This window comes from Diabrotica undecimpunctata, chromosome 1 (assembly GCF_040954645.1).
Source record: "Diabrotica undecimpunctata isolate CICGRU chromosome 1, icDiaUnde3, whole genome shotgun sequence".
Lineage (NCBI taxonomy): Eukaryota > Metazoa > Arthropoda > Insecta > Coleoptera > Chrysomelidae > Diabrotica > Diabrotica undecimpunctata.
In genome coordinates this window covers 201630460-201649113 of record NC_092803.1, presented here as the reverse complement: position 1 = coordinate 201649113, position 18654 = coordinate 201630460, and the positions used below count along the sequence as shown (strand labels likewise).

The 18654-nt window shown below is 32.3% G+C and overlaps 1 protein-coding gene across 1 annotated transcript in view; it reads right to left on the bottom strand.

The window, feature by feature from the left end:
* The window catches only part of rdo (leucine-rich repeat domain-containing protein reduced ocelli), a 354658-nt gene that overhangs the window by 21105 nt on the left and 314899 nt on the right, over positions 1–18654 (bottom strand). The gene's annotated exons all lie outside the window — the stretch shown is intronic.

Below are 18654 nucleotides of genomic sequence, written 5' to 3'. Positions count from 1 at the left end.
ATTCTAATAATAATTGTTATTCTCACTAATATATCTCACTAATTTAAAGGCATTCAATCAGCATGACATGCCTTCTTTGTGCTGCATCGTATCTTCTGCGCCTGTCAGTTCTTCAGATTCAAAATATTCAAACCCAACTCCACTGTCGCCACTTCGTTTTTGCTTTCTCAAATAGAAGCACGTAAGTAAAACCTTATTTTTCAGCTTCTCAAATAGAAGCAGTTTTCAAGTGTAACTTATTTTATTAAATAGTTAATTAAATTCAGTGTCTGTGCATCGAATATGTAAGTACCTGAAATTATTCTTTTATACAGAAGAAAATCGACAGTTTGTGTGCCAACATTTCATAAATGCCGGTCCGAAAAATTACAGGGTTGCCGGATATTCAACAAACTATAAACTTTCTTGTTCTATAAATCGCATATATTTAGCTTTAAGAACAATTAATATAAACAGTTGTGTGGTTTAAGAGAATTTTATATGAACATTTATGTTTTTATTATTATTATTAAAAAGGGTGATTTTTTGGCAATCCCGATACTACTATTTATTCATGTAAATAATACAATAAAAATATTTCTAGCTTAATTCTTATTTTAATTATTCTACTTATAACTTTACTATCCACTATATTATTACTAATCCGCAATTTTGCGACCTACTGGTCGCTGATCCTTCGAGATTTTATTTATTTTTTATCTACCCAATGTAGGAAGGTGGGACTATAATTTTTCAAATACTTTTTTTACTTTTAAATCATCGAACCAGCTACCTCATCCTTTCCCCTACAATACTTATTCACAGAGTTTAGAATAGTTTAAACTATTTTAGTTACAAACTTGTACCGCTCACACAGGCTTATTAGTGAGATTAGAAAAACAAAAATTGAAGCTTATTACGTTAAATCGAATGGCACAATTGTATATTTTAAACATTTTATTACTGTTGGAATATTTTCCCTCCCTCAACATGATTTTGAGATTAGCTGTGATTACCAGAAAAAATAAAACGTAAAAAAATCACGCACTTCGAAGAAAAACTTATATATTGCAATAATTACTTATCATTTCTTTATTGATAATAGATAAAGGCACAGGCGTAGCGAGGCTTTAGTATCATAGGGGGAGATTAAGAAAATAAAACGATTAATTAAAAGTACATAAAGTTCTGTTATATTTTATAAGGGTACGCATTACAAAATTAATGTTCTCTTTTTCTTTTTAAATATATTTACTCCTTATGTCACGTTAGAGTTGCTTCTACCAAGACAGAAAAGATTTATTTTCACGTTCAGAGCTTCTGTGAATAGTCATTCTGAAGATCCCTTTTAGGGTAAAATACGTATAAGCGGATATACAGTCTCACTTTACGTTAAATAAAATCTTAACTGTCTTTTTCCTAAACCTTTCAGTTAATACTTAATTCGCATAATTTTAGACCCATAGTAAATGCTCATGATAGCCATCCCGTTTAGTCTGCTTTCGCTTGTTGGGTTTCGCAAGTAGTTTTTAACTTAGGCTTAAAAATATCCTTTCTGGGGTAGTAATGAAACTGGTTCTCTTCTTAGTACCGTCTCCTATCGGAGGTTGGCTACCATTACAGCAACCTTTACTTTGTTGGCTGCAGCTCTGAACAACTCCTACGTCCAACATTTCTCTTTCCCGAGATTTTTCCTTGGATTATGAGTCTAAGCAGAGAGTACTTTTCTCCTCTCATTAGGTGGCCCAGATATTCCAGTTTTTTTCGTTTGTATGGTTTTTATGACTTCGCATTCCTTCCCCATCTTCAGCAGAACATCTTGATTTGTTACTCTTTCTGTCCATGGTATTTTCCACATTCTCCTGTAACACCACATCTCGAATGCCTCAATGTTTTTGATGTTTATCTTTTTCAGTGCCCTGGCTTCCATGCCGCATAGCAGAACGGAGAAAAGATAGCACCTTAACATTCTCGTTCTTAAGTTTATATTTATGTTCCGGCTGCATAGGAATTTTTTTATTTTGACAAACGATTGTCTCACTATCTCTATTCGCCTCTTGATTTCTCTTGTCTAATCATTAGTATCAGTGAAGCAAACCACTAAATATTTGTAGGACGTAACTCTTTCAACTGGCTGATTATTTATGGTTAAATTCACATTGGTGTATAGCTTCTTTGTTACAATCATGAATTTAGTCTTTTTGATGTTCAGTTTTAGACCATACTTTTTGGTATGGGTGTTTATGTTTTCCATCAAAAACTGTAAATTTGCTAGGTTATCTGTTACTATTAGCGTGTCATCAGCGTAACGTATATTGTTAATTAACTCTCCGTTAATGTTCATACCAATGTTTTGTTCTAGGAGCGCTTCCTGACATATTGTTTCGCTATATATATTGAATAATAGTGGAGAAAGCACACAACGCTGACGCACACCTCGACGAATCTCAATTTCTTCGGTTAACTCATTATCAACTTTGATTTTTGCTGTTTGTCCCCAGTACAACCTGGATACCATCTACCTTCAATGTTGCCTTCCACGATAAGCTGTAGCAGACTGTACTTATCATTACGGAACACATGGCCCAGGTATGACGCTTTCCTCCTTTTAACAGTTGTTAACAATTCCACCTCTTTACCCATTTGTCTTAATACCTCTGTGTTGGTCACTCTGTCTGTCCAAGGTATTCTCAGTATGCGTCGATACAGCCACATTTCTAGAGTCGCTAACTTCTTTATAGTTGCTGCTGTTAACGTCCACCCTTCAACTCCATAAAGTAGCGTAGAGAGTACGTAGCATTTCGTGGCGCGCCATCGGAGGTTAACGCTTAGGTGGCGGTTGCTTAAGAGCTTTCTCATTTTGATGAATTTGGATCTTGCTATTTCAATTCGGATCTTAATCTCTACATCTGGGTCCCACTTATAATTTACTGTATATCCCAGATATTTAAATCGGTGTACTCTTTCAATACATTCGGCTTCAATATTCAGGTCGATGTGTTGAATGTTCTTTTTACTGATCACCATAAATTTAGTTTTCTTTCTATTGATCTTCAGGCCAAATTGGTTACCAGTTGTATTTACTCTATTTAGCATCATCTGTAAATCTTCGATGTTATCGGCCAGTATAACAGTATCATCTGCATATCGAAAATTACTTGGTACGCCATTAATCTTGATGCCCTCGTTGTACTCTTCCAGTGCCTCTAGAAAAATTTGTTCCGTGTACAGGTTGAAAAGCAGTGGCGAAAGAATACAGCCCTGTCTAACCCCTCTTGAAATGGTTACGTTTTCACTCACCATATGTCCATTCTTCATGTGGGCTGTTTGATTTCAATATAGATTTTTTATAATCTGGATGTCCTTAGTGTCAAGTCCTGTAAGATGTAATAGTTAATAAACCAAATTGTAATGCAGTAATTGTACCTAATGTAATCCATTAATTTTTCACTAATGGCCATTTGGTCGATGAGATTTTCTAAATAAAAAAAAGCTGGTAATCTTTAATAGATTATTTAGAATAAGAAATAGTGAGGGACGTTTTTACTATTAATGCTCTAAGTTTAAAATTTAGATTATATAATTGTGTATTAAAATATTTGCTTATGTATTTTAGTGTGTTAAAGTGTGCAGTAGTCTTAAAACTAAGTGTATCTACTGTTAATAATATTTCTCAAGCTGTTAAAAATAATAAACTTTTAAAATCAGTTTTAAAATTTTGAAAATGTGATCCTTTTCTTTATTTTAAAAATCCAATTGACTAGTGTATTGTATTCTTAAATAGTTGACATTTTAAAAAATTCCTGACTTTTTAACTATTCTGATGTTTTGGCAACGCTGTGTGGTTCTGACGTCGTAAATCTTGAATGACGTGCTCTCATTTTTATATGAAAAATTCTATATATAACTTTTATATATACTAACTAATGGATTTAATTGCAGCAAAGGAGTACACCAAATTTTTTTTGGTCTACTCCTTTGCTGCAGTTAAATCCATTCCATCCAAAAAAATTAAAAGTCAAATGATTTAGTGATCGTACTATATTTTTATCAGTATAGTTTTATTTGATCTCGTCCGAAATTAATTTATTGTACATATTAATATACATAACAATAAATTTATATTTTTTTGAAATTATTTTCCAATTTTAGGAACCTGAGAACCTTATTTTACAGCAACCCTCTTTTGTGCATTGATCTATTTATCTAAAGATGACTAAAAATAAAAGTAAAATCCATCCAATTTTTGTATTTGTTCTTTACAGAAGACGGCAGGTATTCTATTTTGAGAGGCTTCTGCATTGAAGCGTTTAATAATATTACGAAATATATCGACTTTTAAAACTTGAAATATCTTGCAGTATACTATCAATAGGATGAAAGGAGTATATTTTATAAAATAAATGTAAAAATGTCGGTAGAAGTAAAGTTAATATAAGAAAATAAAGACTTTTAACTTTGAACGTATAAACAAATGTTGTTATGGCAGGCCATGTTCACTAGAAAACTTTAAACTAACTAAATAGTCCAGTTGTTAAAGATTTAATCTCTAAAAACGAGACGAACAGGCTGAGTTTTGCTAAGAACGTCAATTTTGGGATCCCAAAAAAAATAAAAGATAAAGTAAAAAAGTTTTCTACTCCTACTGCAGGGCTTTTCCTCCTTCGTAGGGAAAGAAATGGAAAACATCGATTTACTGAGAATCTGTATGCCATAGAAAAATGTGTTAAACAAAACATGTAGAGATGATATTGAACAAAAATGTTTTTAATACTTTCTGTTTCGAATGAGGTATTCTCTCAGTAATATCGCTAGTAAAATAAAAATAAAAATAAAAACATTTATTGCCCTAATAATATTTACATTTCACACTTAATTTATTACCACTCAAGATATTTTAGCCTTCTCTCTTCTTGACATCCAGCTGTTGTCCAGCTCTTCTTCTCGGATTTTTAGTTTTTCTGTCATGGACTCCTTGGCTTCTTCTTCTGTTTTTGACATCGCACCTATTTCCCTGATTGGTTGTCTTCGGCAACCACCTGGCTAGACTCTGATCAGACGGTCGATTAATCTATGAGTTGTTCTGAACATCCACTGTTAGATATTTAGATCTCCACATTTGAAGATATAGTACAACTATACTATAATCTTCTTTAGTAGTTCCTTGATGGTGTAATAATGCAGGGTTGAAGGCTAAGGGAGGCTTAGCACTGTCACTACTGCAATATTCCCTGTGTTTAAGGGAGATTTAGCTGTCCGAGCGAATTTGAGGCATACTGGTCCACTAGTTCGAATAGGTCGTGATTTCGCCCACGCGGATTTACAAGAGGGTAGGAAAACAAACAGGATAGGATAGGACTGAAGGATGCTCCGATGTGGGCCCTGTAAAGAGTCAGAGGTTATTGGCTTGCGTTATAAGCCGGGAAGATGTACAAAGCAAAAATGTATTCTCTTCTTGTCTCTATCTAACGGTAAAAAAAATAAGCCATTTCCAACTTACTATGTATTTAACAAAACGTAAATTTACAATTATTACACAAGATGTACAAGAAGCTAGTATTGGATATAAGTTTTTGCGAAGGGAGACGAGAAGAGATTTTACTAAGGGAGTTAAAAGGCAGACAACCTACTATTAATTGTGTCCAAAATGGTTAGTAAATATTGTTCGTCACCTTAGCGTACTTAGGTCCTAGCTAACGAATTCACTGTACGTTATGGCGGTACTGAGCGAGACGAAAAATTCGTATTTTCGAATCTCTACCTTCCGTCGGACACGAATATAACGATAATTGAGCTAAACGCTTGCCGCGCTGACTGCCGACTGACGACCCCGACTCTCACTGCCTGGCTCGGTCGCAAGAACCTTCTGCCCGTTTTACCAACTTCTGTTTTTTTTTTATCTCCTGCCAACTCGTACCCTAGATTCTTTTGTCACGTCCGAAGTGGAGCTTTGTTTCTACGTTTTCGCTGATTATGCCATCTATTCCATGTGTTAAACTGGATCACGCCATGTAAAACTTCTTAGTCAGCTCAATTCTTATCACTTGTTTAACAATTCGTACCTTGTATTATTTTCCAACAAGGTCTAAAGTGTCGTAATTTTTTTTAAACATTCAGGCTTGTGTCATAACTAGGTCAATTGTTATTCTTTGTTTTTAACATGAAGTGTATACTTTAAACTGTGTCGAATTTATTCTTATTAATTTGGATATTGAAATATTATTTAATTAATTTTAAATATTCTTTTCTAGGCTAATTACCCCTTATTTTGTTTCTTTTATTTACTTGCTATGTTGACTTGCACATATCGGCTAACTGATTAACGATTGCGTTTGGGGGTGAGGTTGTTTCCCTTGGGTATGTCGGTGATACATTACAAGGGCAATGTTGTGTATTTCTTCTGATCCTGGAGCTCTGCTTCCCTTTAATCTTTTAATGATTTTGGCGACTTCTGTTGGGTTGGTTTAGTCTTCTTCCTCTACTAAAAACTCGTTTCTTCTTTTGAATCCTTTCGTATTCTGTGTTGACTTCCTCTATGGTTCTTGCATCTGACATGTTTTGGTTTTGTCTGTGTTTTGCTGCCATTCTTCTAGCGATTGCATCCATTTTTTCTTGTGTTTGAAAGTGTATTCCCTCGTCGTCTATGATTTAGGGCATCTTTTGTTTTCCTCTTTGTTTTAATTTCAGCACACGTTTACATGGTTTTCTTCAGCTTTCCTGATGTTGTTGTGCCATTTGTTTGCTGTGCGACTTCCTCCTTAGAGGTCTAAGAGAGCACTAAATCTTACTCTTATTTCTTCGGAAAGTTCGTCTCCATAGTCCTTGAATTCCTGTCTTCTTGTCATCTGAAAAGCTCTTATGTCCCTATTTCTGTCCTTGATGATGTTTTGCAGTTCGTTTGATATGATTAGACCTCTATTATGCTTAAATCGCTTGGGTATGTTGTCCTCCATAGCTTGTTGAATTTTTCGTGTTATTGCTTCTATTTTTTTTCACTTCTTCTTTTGATTCAAGTTCTCTCTTCATTTCCATTTGTTTAAGTTATCTTTTGTAGTTTGGCCAATTTGCTTCTTTTCATCTCCATATATTCACTGATTCTATTGTAAGAAGGTCCACTCTTGATGTCATTTTTCCTATTACCGGTTTGTGATCAGAACTGCATTCGAAGTGCGTCCTTACATCTTCTATTATGACATCTTCGGTGATGAATAGGTTCAACGTTGAATTGTTTTGTCCTTGGACGGGGTTAATTATTGTAGGTTCGTTTGATGCAAATAACATCTTAGTTCTATCCTCACAAAATCTTGGAAGAGTTGTTTCGACTATTGTGGTATTGTTGCATCCCCAAATTGCATGTTGTGCGTTAAAATCTCCGGCTAGGACTACGATTTCTGCAGAGTTCAGTATGGCATCCAATTCTTCCAGAGTAACATCGTTAAAGAGATCGGCGTTTTTTAATGACAATTACACGCGTAAAATCAATTTTTAAATGGAATAAATCAACTCGACAGTAAAAATTCGTTAAACAAGAAGTTCGAAGTATATGGGAGATTGAATGTCACCAGTCACAGTCGGTTCTACACCCTAATAAGACTACAATAAAATTATGGTGCGAAAAAAACATTGACTCTCAGTTATTCCCTAAAGTCGCTCGTTTGTGTATACGATGTGTATTACCTTATATCTAAATCAAATCGCCCTTTATGTGCATACTGTATCTGCGATATATATATTGATATCGTTATTGATTTTGATCAATTATAAAATTATGTGACTTTAATAATTTTTTTTGATTCTTTTTTAATATATTATTTAATAGTTTATCTCCTTCCTATTTAATAGTTTATCATCATTTTCTCAAAGGCAACTGCCTTAAGAATACTTTGAAGCCACTTATAATATATAATTATAATTATAATTAACGATAAAAGGAGCCCCTAAGATTAAATATTAATTAAAATAAATTTATTTGTTTTTACAACATTAAGCCTAAGGCATATTTAATCAACTAAAAAATATAAAAGATCCAAATTTGAAATCATAATAATATGTAGCACATAGTATGTCAAATTTTCGTAAATACTTCAAGGAAAAACACAAACACTCAATATCTAACAGTATATCGCAAGTTTTAGGAGCTAATTGCAATTTTAAAAACTTATGTAACTACCAAAAGAGGATTAATATCCTTAACAAAATTTGTTTCACAAATCTTGGTATTAAAGAACTTTAATTTTTACCTAACATAAGAACGGAAATTGTAATTTACTTTGTAATTTAATATTGTAATTATTGTATTTGGTCCTCCTGCGAATAACCCTCAGTGAGTAATGCAGATAAAAAAAAACGGGTGTGGCAGTCCAGTGGGACTGCCGGTGGAAGTTACACTTCTATACACGCATTCGCCGTTACAAATTTATTTGGGAGTCAATCTGCACAATCATTACATATGTAATGCTATAGGTAAGACATAGCAGAAAGAGAAACAGAATTAATAACAACTTACTAACAATTAATAAACAACTTTTGACCTGTAATAGGAGTATAGTAAATGAAGGATTGAATCAATATTTTGATGAAAATGTATATTTGTATTTTCATATATGTATGAAAGGAGTTGAATGCAAAAATTTTTTTACACATACTCTGCATTAAAATTCATTGTTTATTTTGTTATTAATATAATAATACAACACAAATTAAAATGCAATATTCATAAGTATTTAAAAATGACAATAATATACATAAAAAATACACTACTATACAGTGCAACATAATTCAATATAATAATACAATACAAATTAAAATGCAATATTCATAAGTATTTAAAAATGACAATAATATACATAACTTTTCTACTTACGCATATATGTTTAATTTACCATGTAATAATATTAATAAAAAAGTCTTCCCCGACTGGGAATCGAACCCCGGTCTCCCGCGTGACAGGCGGGGATACTGACTACTATACTACCGAGGACATGACACAAATGTATTTCAAATTGACAGTTCTGGATCATACAGTAATTTATTGAGATTATTATTTTGAAATACAGAAGACTAATATAATTATGAACATTTAATAAATAATACAAAACGTATCACATGAATAATAATATTAATAAATATTTTATTATATGTATAATATTATGTATATATATATATATATATATATATATATATCTTTATATAATATATATAATATTAAATTATATATACAAAAGGAACATTTTTATATTCGAGAGAGGAAGAGAGAGAAAATATATCTTCTGTCTCTCTCTTACTCATTATCTTACATATGTAATGATTTCACAGATTCACTCCCATACAAATTTCCAACGTGGAGCGCGCGTATAGAAGTATAACTTCAAAAATACAAGCTATATTTTGATAATAATATTATCAAATCAGACCTGTTTAGCCTTTAGGTGAAATTTGACTGGTTGTCGACTTCTGTTAATTAAAATATTTTAAATTTTTGCTTTTTTTTTGGTAAATGAATATATTGTATAGAGAAACGAAAATGAGCGTAAAAAATTAAGTCACAGAATAAAAAAACCAATTAGAAGTATCTCTTGTCTCTGCATTTTGTCACTCCAATAAAATAAAAATATATTTATTTTAAAACAAGGTGTTGTTTTTAAAAGCTTTAGCTAATTGATACAATCTTTTACATTTCAGTAAAAACTACAGAGCAATTTAGAAAACCACTATTCTCTCACAAATCTGAAACCAGTATGTAAGCTTAACTTTTTAGATTCAAAACAGAAGCGACATAAAATGGCCATAAAAAGCCTATTACTCAAAGTGTCTTTCTCTTCTAACACCACCAAAACAAAAATAAAGCTTTCCGAAGTCCCCGTCAAGTCTCTCCTAACTCTCCTTTTCTGCTGGGGAAACCAATAAATTATGCTTTGGATAGATGTAATGGAAACTACTTGTACGAGTTTAGCCAAAGATAAAATTTTTAAAGAAAGTTTTTCTATTGCTCACATTTTTATGTATAAAGACAAAGAAATTATTTAAATCCAGACAGATAGAAGTCGCTGCTTGAAAGTGATATATTATGGAAATGACATATCTGCAAAATAATACATAAGTTAACTTATTATTTGATAATAATATAGAAGATAGATACATTTAAGAAATTTATTATTCAAGAAAAGGTTTGCAAGAAATATAAACTGGTATGTGACATTACAAATGGATAAAAAAGTTTAGATTATTTATCTATGACTAAAAATTACAATTTTGTAAGCATTTGGACTTGTTTGATATGAATAATTAAAATGAATAATTTAAAATCTCACTATTTATTAATAGTTGGCGAGTTCAAAGGCAAAAATAAAAGTAATAAAAGACGAAAAGACAAAGAATAATTACCAGCGGGTTGCCACGTAATAGGTACAAGAAATGAAAGAGGCACAAAACCTCTGCAGTTTGAAATAAAAGATAACCTGTACATAATAAATCTTGTTCAAAGAAGCTTCCAGTAACAAAAAATCATAAGCAAATCAAAAATATATCTCTATATAAGATAGATTTGAGTTTATTAAATTACTACTAATTAATTTGAACAAACTCGAAATAGGATATACATTTTTATGAGCAGTAAAAGAAATAAAACAACAAGAATGAGTTAATTAAATGATTTGATGACTGTTTGGGAAAGTATGAACTATTTCTTTTTATATTTTTACATTTAATATGTTTCTTTTAGTGTACTATAATGTGATCTAATTCAATCCTGTATTCTAACGACTTTGTTAAAATATATTGCTTCCTGTTATTTCGTAAAATTGTTAAACTTACTATCTCATTTATTATGTTTTAAGTACGGAGAATTTGGCTTCTCTTTTGTATTTTGGGTCACAAATACTGAAACAAGTGTACGGTTTCGTATTACCGTGACAATTAACTTAAATTATCGCCACTCAAAATCGCAATACAATAGACTGATTTATTGGTGTACCCTCTTGGTATACAGACCACACGTAACGGTTAGAGGGTTCTTTTCTGACCGTCTTAAATCTTAAATCACTTCATCCCAAGACAGCGAACCAAACGTACCTAGAGTGATCGGTTCTCGTCCTATCGACGGCGGCGTGCTTCCCGACGTGGTATACCAACGAGATTCCACTGGCTAAGAATACGACTTCAATATTTCAAAGGGTAAGTCTATGTTTTTTGTACAGACAACAATAATGAGTATGGCTAGTTAATTTCACAGTTGTATTTGCTAATTTATTTACAAACAAAATGTTGCATTTTTTCTTCATTATTATTTATCTAATATCATTTCACCAGCGACCTCTTAAGTTTTATAATAAACAATGACTTACTTTGAATTGTTGGATTTCGATATTTAGATATGGATTTTTGGACGAACTATGTGTGATAAATCATTGAGAATTCTGAAGAAAAAACGATAACTTATTCTTGAGACACTTCACTAACGGTTGTAAAGCACCACTATTTTACGAATATAAACTTTATTTTAATTTCTTTTTCTTCATAGTCTTTATAAGCAATTCTGATTATTCATTGGCGGATTAATACCTCTATGGGAGGTTGTCACTCCATCTTTTGCGCGGTGGTCCGATACTTCTTTTGCCGATTGGTGACTTATCTCTTGCTATTATGACGACACGGGTCTTCTCCATTCTGCTTATATGGTTATTCCATTTTTTTTTTCTACTTTGTGTCTATTTATTTATACACTGTACGTTAAATTTTCTTCTAATGTCTTCACTTGTCTTTTGATCACTTAGCGTATTTTCTGTAATTCTTTTCAATACTCTCATCTCTGTCATTTCCAGTAGCCTTTGCGTTGTCTCTATGTAGGGTTTTGTTTCTGAGTCATATGTCATTCTTGATTTTATACTGGCTTTATAAATTCTTTATTTCATCTCAGTGTTAATGTGTCTGTTTCGCCATATAGTGTTATTAAGTCATTCTGTCCGCCTATTTGCTTTTTGTACTTTGATCTCTTACTTCTTTGTCCAGGTTTCCATAGCTAGACAGTGTAATTCCCAGGTGTTTTATTTCCATTACTTGTTCAATACTGATGCCATCAATTTCTATTTTACATCTGGTTTATTCTTTGCTGTTATTGCTTTACTATTATTGTTTTATCTTTCAGTTTGGTATTGTTTAAGTTTTTTATAACTAGGTAAGTGTTTTCTGTAATTCCTGATATTTTGATCAGCCATTTTTTTATTTTCGGAGATAAATAATAAAACAGATATTTGCGCCAAGGATCGCCAGCGTTTTAAGACATATCTTGTAGAAGTAGAGTGTATTAATGCTAATCCCGGTCGGTCGACAAGTACATTTAATTTAACTGACCCTAACCAGATTAGTAATTTGGATTCATATGACAGCATCGTTTATCCCGCTTTCTTTGCAAGCATAAGATCATTTTATGAAAAGTGATGATTAAGTTGCAGGTAAGATAAGTAATACTTTTGATTCGTTTTATTCCAGAAAATAACAATAGTACCAAAGGTGCAAACTTGAACTATGCTCCAGATAAAACTGAAATTGTATTCAATCTGACAACAGGAAAAGATTAGTAAAAACAAATGAAAAAGAGCAAGACAATGTTTTAGTGGAAAACGAGCCAAATAGTAAAGAAAAAAAGAACAAACAGGGAAGAACGCGAAAGCAGAGACAGGAAAGTAAAGAAATCAAAAATGCTGGTAAAAGTTACACTACCGGAAAAGAGAAGGTCGTAAAACCTAGAAATATAAGGCCATTAAAAGCATGTCGTATGAAATATAGTAAAAGGTTTTTGAAGATCGGGGTAAATGTTTTTAAAATTATTCGAACTTGGAAGTCGGGATAGAAGGGCCAACCATATTGCTTCTCTAATTAACATAAATCCAAAGAATACTGAAAAGTTTATATTTTTGATTTATCGACTTATTCACAGATGGTACAGAATGCACTATGCCAAGACAAAAAAGAAGAGAAGGTAGACCAAAAAAAAAATGAAAGGACAGCGTATATGAAAACTTACAAAAAGTAATATTAAGAATTAAAAATGAAAAGAATACGACAGAAGGTAATGAAAGAAAGTGGTTAAAAAAGGTATAAAAAGACTATAAGAAATATTAAATGTATTTTCTATAAATAAATGTAAATAGCATTTGTAATTGAAAATTAAACTTTTCATTCAAAGCCCTTCAAGGCATGTTAAGCTTTAAAAATAAAAAAAAATATACTTAAAATTGTAAAGCATTTGGATCACAATCACAATAAATAAACGCTAAATTTAAAAAGAAATATAAGGACACACTATCTAAAACAAACCTCAAAGATTCTTTTTTGTTTTAGTTGTGGACGATAATACAATGCTATACAATGCAATTGAAAGATATGATTATTGGTGTTAACTTAAATGTTAGAATGGAAATATTTTTATTTTACCGGTGAAAACAAATATAGAGCAGCATTTAAATATTAACTTCTATGAATTGAGACCTTTTTTTTTCGATAACAAATTAAAAATCACGAATAAGTCCTTTAGACAGAACGATATTCATAAATATACATGGGAAAGGATGACAATCGATAAACGACTATTACCCAGACGAGAGAAAATACTAAATATATATTTGCTATAATATTTCTGAGTTTTTTTTATTATTGTTGGCTTATACTTTATTAACCACATCTTGCAAATGAAACAGATAAAACGGCGCGGCGAGTGAATATGGATAGGAAACATGAAAATTACGAAATTAACAAAAAGAATCACATCCACTATGTAGCAGCATTTTATAAATACTAATGTACTTATTTGTTTACTGCTTTTAATGCTTTCATTATATAAGCTTTGAATAAATCATTTAAAATATTATGTATTTATGATAAAGTGCATTTTTTTTATATTTATTTAGTATAAATTGCTATATTTTTTACTGTATCGTAATATTGATTGAAATATCAATATATTCCGTTCACTTAGACTTTTTTAAAAAGTTTCCAGTTTCCCCAGATCATTACCAAATCAAGCGGTTTTGCTGCCAACTGTAATTCCATTAATCGGTTTACTCAGGAGAAAAGCGGAACTTGGCGTGAAGTTTGAGGAGTTTCCTCTTTTCATTCTTATTTTAGCGGTTCTAGAGAAGCCACTTTGATGTAAATGGCTTTTTGTGTTGTATTGTTGTCTGCAGTTCGCTTTGTTTATATTCCGTTAAAAACCAACGTCGCATAACTTAGGAAACCTAAGCGTTTAATAGATGGGATGTTTCTAATTTTAATGTATTCGTGTTAAGACCTGTGTTTTTGCAAAAATACCACTTTAGTTTTAGGAAAAAAACCTATATGTATATATATATTATATACTGTTCTCTCTCCTTATATTTCAATTAATTTTATTACTTAATTTTTTATCTCAAAATTTTTGACGTTCCTTTGGTAAATTTATTTTATTTCGACCTTTCTGTTGAAGGTCGACAAGTGCAATGGTTATCTTGTAAATGGCTATGGAATTTACCATTAGATAAAGTGGAAAGACGGCTATTGTGTGTGAATAATTTTTCGTTTGGCACTTTTGTTATTTACAGGGAAGGACCTTTATGAATTGTGTGTGTGGGCCTTGGAAATTACTCAAATTAAAAAGGTATAATTTTAGATACGAGGATTGATTTTTAGTACCACTTCTATACCAAGATATTTTGTTATAGAATTTTATAATTTAGAACATTTTTTTGTATCATTACCCATTCAAACGGTATCATGTAAACATCGCGTATCGCAAACAGAAAAAAATTTTAAAATCGTACACTAATTTTCGAAACCAAATTCAAGAATTCCGCTTTAATCTGTGCCTTCTAAAAATTGCAAGGCAAAACAGACGTTGATAAAGATGTTAAGAGAGACATGGGGAATCTAAAAATTGCATTCCACAACATATCTCCTCAACTAAGCAAAATTCTTAGCGAATTGGTTTCTAGTACTCGTACAGAGTATCTTCTTCTTTAGATGCAAATCCACTAATGGATGTTAGCGATCACATTTTCCATTAATTCTCTATTTCTTGCAATATGTATCAGAGATTGTATGTCGTTAATCCCTGTCCATTGCCTTATGTTTCGGAGCCAGGACATTTTCTTGCGTCCCATTCCTCTCTTGCCTTCAATTTTACCCTCGATTATAAGTTGGAGGAACTGGTATTTTTCATTTCGCATGATGTGACCTAGATACGCCGTTTTCCTTTTCTTAATGGTTTCGAAAAGTTGGCGTTCTTGGTTTATTTTTTTTAAGACATCTATATTTGTGATTTTCGCTGTCCATGGTATTTTTAGGATACGGCGATAGAGCCACATTTCGAAAGCTTCTAATCTGTTTATATCCCTCGTTTTGAGTGTCCAGCCCTCTACGCCATATAGCAGCACTGACCACACGTAGCACTTAGTAAACCTTAGTCTCAGTTGAAGATCGAACTCTGAACAAGTCAATACCTTCTTGAATTTTACGAAAGCTTGTCGAGCTTGCTCAATGCGACATTTTACTTCCCTGTCCGATGCCCAGTCTTCAAAAAGCCACGATCCCAGGTATTTAAATTTACTCACTCTTTCAATGGACTTAGTATTCAGTGTTATGGTGGAGTTTTCAAGTGCATCCAAGTTTCTGGAGATGATCATAAATTTGGTTTTTTTGGTATTAATCTCTAATCCCATTCGCTTACTTTATTCTCCGATTATAGTGACAAGTTGTTGAAGATCGACTATGTTGTCACAAATTAAGACACCATCATCAGCATATCGTATGTTGTTGATCAGTACTCCATTCACTTTGATTCCCATCTTTGCATCCTCCAGAGACTCTTGAAATATGGCTTCCGAATAAATGTTAAATAAAAGAGGGGAAAGCACACATCCCTGTCGAACGCCCCTTCTTATATGTATGGGTTTGGATATAGAATTCTCTATTTTTAACTGTGCCGTTTGATGCCAGTACAAGTTTTCAATGCATCTTATGTCTTTTTGGTCTATATCAACTTTCTTGAGGATCTGCATTAACTTGTGGTGTTGGACACGATCAAACGCTTTTTGGTAATCTAAAAAGCATAGGAACACATCCTTCTTCTGATCGTAACAATTTTGGACCAGCACCTGTGTTGCTACTATTGCTTCTCGTGTTCCTAAACCTTGCCTAAACCCGAACTGGGAGTCACTGATGTCCCATTCACATTTTTTGAATACTCTTTGATGTAGTATTTTTAAGAATATCTTTAAAGTGTGACTCATCAGGCTAATGAGTCTGTGATCGTCACATCTTTTTGCATTGACTTTCTTGGGCAGGGGAATAAAGGTAGAGCGTAACCACTGTTGAGGATAGCAGCCAGTTTCATAAATTAAGTTAAATATTTTGTGTAGTGCTGAAATTCCCCTTTCATCCAGTAATTTAAGTATTTCTGACGGGATTTCATCTGGTCCAGGTGCCTTATTGTTTTTTGAATTGAATATTGCCTTTTCTATCTCCTCTTTGGTGATTGAAGGGCCAGTCAGCTGGTCGTCTGTATAAACACAGTATATCTGTACACAGTCTGTACAGAGTATATCGGAATAAAAAGGAAAAGACATTTAAGATTTTATTTCACGTACAGGGAGCATGCGCATCCGTTTATACGTTTTTCGGCCCAATAGGCCTCATCAGAATGGCTTTCGCAAACGCTCTGAACGTGAAATAAATCTTTTTTGTCTTAGGAAGGAACTCTAACATGGCTTCGTATAGACGCAATGTAGCGACATCTGATAATGAAATCGTAGACTAATTTTCGAAACCAAATTCAAGAATTCCGCTTTAATCTGTGCCTTCTAAAAATTGCAAGGCAAAACAGACGTTGATAAAGATGTTAAGAGAGACATGGGGAATCTAAAAATTGCATTCCACAACATATCTCCTCAACTAAGCAAAATTCTTAGTGAATTGGTTTCTAGTACTCGTACAGAGTATATCGGAATAAAAAGGAAAAGACAGTTAAGATTTTAGTTCACGTACGGGAAGCTTACGCATTCGTTTATACGTATTTCGGCCCAATAGGCCTCATCAGAACGGCTTTCGCAATCGCTCTGAACGTGAAATAAAACTTTTCTGTCTTAGGAAGCAATTCTAACATGGCTTCAATAATAAATATTTTATTCAACTTTTGTCGTATATTATTTGAAATTAATCAAATAAAATACCCGGATGGTTAAGTTAAGATACATTATTTCATACAAATATTTTAAAAAGTTCGTAAACTAATTTTTCGAAACCAACTGTCTTTTTTCAAATATTTTAAACTCTTCCAATAAGACAAGTCAATATGCCGGTTCTTATACCAAATAAATCGTCAAATCCAAATATTTACGGGCTCCTACCAAGTAAGCTCTTGCAAATTTGAATTACTTATTTATTCACCTGACGGAATTAAAAGAACCTCTTTAAGATTTAGATATCTTGTTTTTACAAAAATTTGACTTATCCGCTTTTTCACGGATTCTTCTTCTTTAAGTTCCATCTTCTATCGAGGTTGTAAATCATCATGGCTATGCGAACCCTGTTGACTGCCGTTCTAAATAGTTCTGCACTACTGCATTTAAACCATTCTCTCAAGTTCTTAAGCCACGATATTTTTCGACTTCCCACATTTCGCTTTCCTCGAATTTTGCCTTGCATAATAAGCTGCAATAATGAGTAACTTTGCCCTCTCATAACATGGCCTAAGTACTCAAGTTCTCTTCTCTTTATAGTGAATATTATTTCAGCTTCATTTCCTGTTCTTCTAGTAACTTTTGCATTTGACATATTTCTAGTCCATCATATTCGTAGGATTCTTCTGTAACACCAAAATTCAAACGCGACCTACTTATTCTGATTCGTTACTAATGGTACAAAATAATATTATGGTGATATTATCATTTTCGGCATTCTTTAATTTGCGATACTTTGAATGTGTTCGAAAAATCGTATTCTCAGTGCTTTTATTACCGCCGTTATTTGTAGTTCTTTATATAATTCATCAAGCTCTGCGTTGATCATCCATTTGAATATATTACTATTTGTATTTTCCTCCCCTGTATTTTCTTAAATGTCTTAACTGTTTTGTAGACTTAAATTTTTGTTTTTATTGGGACATATTTGGATTTCATGAATAATAGCAATGGTCCAACATTTTGTTTTCTCTTTCCTATTCGTCTAATTTTACTACCAGGTAAGTAAATTCTGAAACTCTTTTGAACGAATTCTGAAACAAATTTGTTTGTCTCTTTTTTTATACTGTTTATTAATCTTTTTAGTTCTTCCTTACTTGTCGTTAATAGAATTTCCTTATCGTAAACCCTCCCTTGTTTCAAAATTATTTAATTTATGATCCTTCCATGCTATTTAGTTTGTTGTGTTATCCATAGTCATTTTTATCCTTACGATTTTACTTTGTAGGCCTATCTGTTTCATTAGTTCGTACATATGTTTGTCTATTTATTCTATCGTAGGCCCATGTTCATACCACGTAGTCGATCGTCGATCTATTGTTTGTAAATCTTGCCTCATATTGGCTTAATATCTTTTTTGTGTATTAATTTAGATTTTTATTTATGATTTTCGTCAAGATTTTGTAAACTTCTTATAGCAAAGTACAAAGCACAATATCTCTGTAGTTTTCACATCATATTTTGTCAC